This window comes from Callithrix jacchus, chromosome 15 (genome assembly GCF_049354715.1).
Source record: "Callithrix jacchus isolate 240 chromosome 15, calJac240_pri, whole genome shotgun sequence".
NCBI classification, from domain to species: domain Eukaryota; kingdom Metazoa; phylum Chordata; class Mammalia; order Primates; family Cebidae; genus Callithrix; species Callithrix jacchus.
The window spans coordinates 101215464-101222908 of NC_133516.1; the positions used below are offsets into that span (position 1 = coordinate 101215464).

General features: G+C 37.4%; 1 pseudogene; it reads right to left on the reverse strand.

Moving 5' to 3' along the window:
• Nucleotides 1–1104: 1104 nt before the first annotated feature.
• On the reverse strand, nt 1105–2083 carry LOC100395995 (nuclear transcription factor Y subunit beta-like; annotated as a pseudogene).
• Nucleotides 2084–7445: the final 5362 nt, after the last annotated feature.

The following is a 7445-nucleotide window of genomic DNA, read 5'->3' on the forward strand; positions in this document are numbered from 1 at the left end:
TCACATTTCTTAGATGGTGGGCAGGGCCATAGAGCTCACAAGAGATTCTGACCTTTGTCTTTGGCTACTGAGACAAATAAATGAAGACCACCAGGTGGGGCAGAGATAGGTGTGTGTGAGCTCAGCCTCTCCTTGGGCAGATCTTGCTGTGGCTAATGTGGGGGATGGAGGTGCAGTTCTCAGTTCATTGGAGTTATGCTCCCAGGAGGATTGTGGCTACCCATGCTAACTCATACAGGTCACCAGGGAAGTGGAAGAAAACCAGCAGTCACAGGCCTCACTCTGCTCCTACGCAGCCCACTGTCCTAACGGCTGGTCTCACTTTCACTCTACCCCAACAACAGCACCGAGTCTATTTCCAGGCAGCTGGTGACCAGGACTGAGAACTTGCCCCAGACCATGAACCTCCCCATTAAGAAAGCAAGCAGACTCATAGTTTTTCATCATCTCAGGGAGCCTGCAGTGGTGATCCAGTTCCTTTGAAGTGTCTGTGGATTCTCTCAGCTTTCCTGGTATGTTCCTGTGGTGGTCCTTTGCTTGCTCTTTCTTTCTTTCTTTCTTTCTTTCTTTCTTTCTTTCTTTCTTTCTTTCTTTCTTTCTTTCTTTCTTTTTCTTTCTTTCTTTCTTTTTCTTTCTTTCTTTTCTTTCTTTCTTCTTTATTCCTTTCTTTCCTTCCTTCTTCTTTTTCTTTCTTTCTTTCTCTTTCTTTCATTTTCTCTACCCTTATGTTTTATTAAAAGGGCGAACATCATGAATTAACCAGTTGTTTACTTGAATTACAGAAGTAACATGATTCAATATGAAAATAAGAAACTGTCTACAAATCTCTGACAGTAATAAATTGCAGTATACAATGCATACGGGAGTCATACGGAGCAGCAAACTCTCAGACAAAACAAAAATGTTTTAATACCTTTAAAATCCAAATTTCTCTTTAAAATCATTCATGAAAAAGATTCTCAAGTCAGAAGTAACACCTCAATTAGTGAAACATCACAACTATTTAATACACAAGAATACGTCTTTTCACCAGTCATTTCCTTCTGATGTCTGTTCCAGAATCACACAGATGTTTTTTCTCTACGCCCTTACTCCATCGTTTCTTCAGATCATGAAAGCTGAATTTGTTGAACACCAGAAATCTGTTTTGTAAACTGTAACATTTTGTTGTTGACTCTCTATGGTTGTTTAGCCAGCTGGTAACTGGTTCATAAATGCCTCCTCTGTAAGCTCTTCATTTAGTTCATCTGTAACTGTGACAGCTCCACCAACTCCCTTTTATCCTTTCATAGCCTCTCTGAATTTTTGAAGGTATAATTTCAGAGGTTCCACATAACTGTCAAGGCTTAGGTTCGACATAATAATATGATTTGGGTGTGTCCCCGCCAAATTTCAACTTGAATTGTATCTCTTAGAATTCTCACATGTTGTGGGAGGGACCTAGGGGGAGGTAATTGAATCATGAGGGCTGGTCTTTCCTGTGTTATTCTCATGATAGTGAATAAGTTTCATGATATCCAATGGGTTTATCAGGAGTTTCTGCTTTTGCTTCTTCCTCATTTTCTCTTGCTGCCACCATATAACAAGTGCCTTTTACCTCCCACCATGATTTTGAGGCCTCCCCAGGCCTGTGGAACTATAAGTCCAATTAAACCTCTTTTTCTTCCCAGTCTCAGGTATGTTTTTATCAACAGTGTGAAAACAGACTAATATACATGGCAAAGAGAATATGTTCTCTACTGATTGTTTTCTGTTTCTCTTGACGGCGCCTTTCACTTGCTTCAGATGTTATAAAGCTGATGAACTCAGTTACACATTCTTGAATACATTCTTTGGCATTTTTTGGGATAATCTTTCTTGTTTGAGGTATAGGATTTTTTTACTATCCTGGCCACGTTTGCTATTGGAAGATACATATCTTGTTCTGTGAAACTTACTTTGGACCCTTTGTGTCTTCATGATCACTCATGCTGTCCTCAGTGTCATCGTGAGGCTGTATAACATAATGACTTCCTCCAATATAGTCTGCAGAGATTCCTAGCTGAGAAGCATCGGTTGTAGAACTGTCATCATCCATTGTCATGAAATACCATCAGAACTGTGTTGTCAGTGGTGCTGAAGAACACTTGTCTAAAATGGTGTCCACTCTTTGCTATTTCCACCTCCAGTGGAGCCCTGGTTGGCTCCCGTCTCCAATCTGCTGTTTCCTTGGACCTGTTCCTGAGGTAGTTCTTAGACCAAAAGTTCGTGATGTGGGTCTCCACACACTACTCTATCCTTCTGAGCAGGAGCTGCAAGTTAGTCCTGTATCCTATTTACCATCCTAATTCTCTACTTATACACATACATACATATACTTGATTTTCATCAGCTTTCCTCTTCTCTATTTTCTTAGCTTGTTTCCTTAAAAATTTCTTTGTTCCAGTTTTGAGTTGGGTCTTTTGGTTTTTCCTTTTTACATTTAAACAATTTTTAAATAATTGTTCATCTTCTAGAAATAGAAATACCATTTGATCCAGCAATCACGTTACTGGGTATATACCCAAAGGATTATAAATCATTCTCTTTTAAAGACACATGAACATGTATGTTCATTGCAGCACTGTTTACAATAGCAAAGACTTGGAACCAACCCAAATGCCAGTCAATAATAGACTGAATAAAGAAAATGTGGCACATATACACCATGGAATACTATGCAGCCATAAAAAAGGATGAGTTCATGTCCTTTGCGGGGACATAGATGAACCTGAAAACCATCATTCTCAGTACACTGATACAAGAACAGAAAACCAAACACCACATGTTCTCATTACATTAGGAGAAATACCTAATGTAGATGACGGGGGGAATGGATGCAACAAACCACCATGGTATGTGTATACTTATGTAATAATCCTACAAGATCTGCACATGTACCCCAGAACTTAAAGTGTAATAATAATAATAATAATAAATTCATCTTAATCTTTCCATTCGTAGTCTATTTATATTCAAGAGGCACCAAAAAGCTTATTAAAAGCCAAATCTCTGTTGGGAAAGTGGGCGTGTTGGTTTGTAGATTTGTGAGCACCATAGTGATTGGGAAGAGAGCCAGCCGTTTAATTGAAAGACCTACAAAATGTCACAATAGGATCTTTTTTGCAGGGTGGTTATAGATTTACACCCAAAAATCTTTTTTTCAGCTTTATGTAGTAGGGTGCAGAGAGAGGAGGATCCTTATACTCAGTTGCTAGAATCCTGAGTGAGGCAAGAAGGACAGACAAAGGAGAAAAGAAAATGGAGAAAAGTATGCATACGTTATTATATGTTTCATTCTCATACTCTCTCTTGCTCTCCACTGTGTTCTGCTACAAAGTCCAGAGCCTTTCTGAGAATAGCTGACTTTTCTCCTACCAGTTCAGAAGGATGTGAGAAATAATCTCTTGGCTACAGGCATGTAGAAGAGGATCTGGGTGTTCCAACTTCTATGTTTACAGTCTTATAACTAATCTTAGTCTTTTCTGACCTCAGCCCATGCCACCTTCCTTGGCGTCTGGTGCTCCTAATAGCTGAGGCTTGCAATGGCTTTGGGAGCAAATGACGCAATGGTTTCAGTTTACCTTCAGCACCTAGATTTCTTTACTTTGTCCGAGAGAGTCTGTTACCATGACTCCTTCTGCACTACAAGGACTCTATTTGTCATTGTAGGTTAATAACAATTTTCATTTTATTCAGTGTCATTTCTGTGTTTTATTGCCAATGTCTCAAACTATAACAATATAAGCCACCTCCCTTTTCTTCTGACTGTGTTACCTTTTTAAGGTATTAGGTTGCTGCAGAAGTAATTGCAGTTTTTGCCATTACCTTTAATGGCAAAAAAAGAAAAGAAAAAACCTCAAGTTTTCATACATCCTAGTGAGCACCAAAAATATTTTTAAAATGTCTCTGGTTCTTGGGGTTCATAAGTGATCTCTAATTTTGACTTGTAGTATAATACAAGTATTCACTTTCTTTTGTTCTGAAGAATTTTTGAGGCCACTGTACTGGTTCTTGTATATTTAGTTAGCTGCACTTTGTATGCTGTTGTTTGAGATCTCTCCTAAATTTTACAATATGATGCTTAATTGTGCAGTGCTCAACAGTCTTTTCTGCTCAGCTCATTTTGCTGGGCTGTGGTGAGATCTTCAGGTTCTTTCCACTATGAAGTGTTTCAACTCCTTGTATTAGCAGATGAAGTACCAGAAGATGACTCTTTCCAACATTCTTCCTGAGTTCCTTCTTTTACTTTTCTTTCTCTTTTTGCTCTCTCTTTCCAAGTTTTCTCCTGAGTTTTAATATAGCACTGACAGTCCCCCACTATTTCTGTCAAAAATCATTTTCGGGAACTTACCATTTTTTTCTAGCTGGAAACAGGCATTCATTGATGAGTAGAGGTATATGATACTGACTCTGGGTAACAGTCAGAGTTCTCACACATATCATAGATGGCTGCTTATTTTCATTAATCTTCAAATTTGCACAGCTGTTGCCTTTCTGAGCTTTTGAGCTCAGAAGGAAGAAATGAATGGTGAAGGTTCCTGCTTTCTTTCTTTTTTTTTTTTTGAGACAGAGTTTTGCGCTTGTTACCCAGGCTGGAGTGCAATGGCGCGATCTCGGCTCACTGCAACCTCCGCCTCCTGGGTTCAGGCAATTCTCCTGCCTCAGCCTCCTGAGTAGCTGGGATTACAGGTACGCGCCACCATGCCCAGCTAATTTTTTGTATATTTTTTAGTAGAGACGGGGTTTCACCATGTTGACCAGGATGGTCTCGATCTCCTGACCTTGTGATCCACCCTCCTCGGCCTCCCAAAGTGCTAAGATTACAGGTTCCTGCTTTCTTAGTGCTGAACATGACACTCATGGGTCAATGTTCACATATATATTTAGGGGATTTCCAGTGAATGTAAGCAATAGATGTTTTTCTGTTTAATTTTCACTGCTATTTTAAATTCTGATTATCTTTTTTCTCAGTAAATATTTTTAGGGGGAAGTCAGGAGATGTTTTTTAAGTCTTTTACAAGACACCATTTAAAGTGAAGATTTTATATTGCCTGATTTACATTTAAAACGGTGATGTTAGTACATTTTCATTTACTCACCATGCATGGTAAGTTTGGTTCAATAAGAGTAAAGTCAGATTTTGGAAACAGTTGCTAATATAATACATAAACAAATGGGGGTCAATGTTTACTTGTTTTAAGAAGGACAAAAACAATATTTTGTAATATTTCGCTTTCCAAATTTTTCATGGTATGCAAAACTCCTAGGGCTCAATATCATTTTCAATGTTTTGCAGAAAGAATGCTTGATATCTATGAAATAAGGTGGCCAGAAGGAACAAGTTGTCAGGTGTAGAAAAAACACATTAAAGTTTAATTTTTAAGTTCCACCAGAGTTATTTGAATATACTTTTTAGCTAACTAAAGTTGTAATTGTTATCATAGGCAAAAAAGAAAATTGAAATAGTGAGTATATTACACTACATAAAGATGTAAGCAAAAATATCTAATAGAAAAGATTTAGCAACCAAACAAGGTCTCTCTGAAAGTCGTTTTTATTGACCCGTGGTAGAATAATAGCATCGATATTCGTTTTCTGGGTCTAGTACAGGGTAATAGTTAAGAGCAGAGTTTTGGGAATCAGAAAATATCTTGATGTAATATCGGGAAAAATATTTAAGCTTCTGATAAACTTTCAGATTCTCACATTCTTCCTCTGCATAATGCACAATTATAGGTTTTTACTAAGGACTAAATGAGGCAATATATGTAAAGCACATGGCAGTACTTGCTACATAGTAAATGCTTAATGAATGGTGTCACGTTTTTAAAAGTACATTCTACAAACTAATACTCTGAGAATTTTTTAATGAATTTGGATCTGTGAATTTTGGAAATGTGCCTTGCTTTCGTCAGTTTGGTGACCAATGCCATGTGGGTTACCTGTTCTTACTTGCTCCCTGGAACTAGTAAAAAAATATAATGTTGCTTTGATTAGAGAGAAATGAGCTTCATGTCGCTAATTTCTTGAATATTGTGTGTAATAGTTATCTGTTGAATTAATACCAAAAACTAAACAAGCCCATCTTTATTTATTTGATCCATTTGTTTAACCTATAGAATAAGTAATGTTTGAGAATTACCAGTTATCTCTAAACCTCAATCTTCAATATTAATATTTTTAAAAGGTATTGATACTGATTATTTATCCATATAATTATGGGTTGAAAATGTTTTCCCTGTTCTTCAGATAGAAGATGATTTAGGCATTGTTCACGAAAAGATTATCTCCGATTTTCTTTGAAAAACTGCTAAGAAGTCTTTTTCTGTCTTTGTCTCTTTTTCCAGTAGGTGATGTGTAAGGCACTTGACTCATTAAGGGATTTCAAGAAAAACAATACATATTCTTTGTCTCTACAAAGCTTGTGAGATCTTTGGAGATACAAACTATAGAACTATATTTTAGTGAGTTAATTGAATAGCATGTACAAACTCTACAGATAAAGGGAATAGGAGTGGACAGATATTTCATAAAGAATTTGACACTTGAGTTGAATGCTGAAGGGAGGTTAGTAAAGACTGAAATTTAATAAAGAATGAGAAGAAAGCGAGAGGATGAGCAAAGCAGAGGACACAGGAATAGGCATTGCACATGTAGAGTTCTCGAAGTCATGATAAACCTGTTTGCTGTTTAAAATGAGTGTTGTTTTCTTTTCATTACATAAAGTTTTTTAGCGGTGAGTGTATTTGAATTTGACGATGTTCCTGGAGAATGATATGAATATATTGGTGCTACAAACATTAGTAAGGAAAGAATCATGAACTAGAATCAAGAATCATACATGAAAGAACCATGAACTAGAATGCAGGCACATTAAAATTCTACACATTAAAATTTTCAATGTTTTCCTTCTCATCCTTTGGATCAGGCTGTGTTTATTACGTTTTTTGCCCCTGTAACTTTTCTTGGAAATCCACTCTAAGCCATAAATTAAAAAATAACAAAATTAAAGATAATTCTGATGAGGTGGAGCTGCAGATTGGTTTCTCTAGAAAGCATATGCTGACATAATCTAAGTCTGGAAAAATAAGTTCATTATTTTGTGCTTTTATGAACAGCACCTGTGGAAGAGATAGGAAAAAAAGCAGAATTTGCTGAGGGAAGTTCGATCCCATGCAGCCTCATTGAAGGTTTTAGCAAACGTCACAGGTTGCTGTGAAGTGGGGGTCAAATTACTTAGCCCATGTTGTGGCCAGAATGAGCGCTACCCTAGGAAGCAAAGAGAACCGCAGTTAAGGCAGATTCCTCCAGTCAAAGGCAATTGTTTTGAGAGATCTGAGAGGTGACAGCTGTTAGCATTCTTCCAGTTTCTGAAGGAATTAGTCTTTCAATCCTGTGTCAGTCTCCAAGGGCTGCTGTCACTT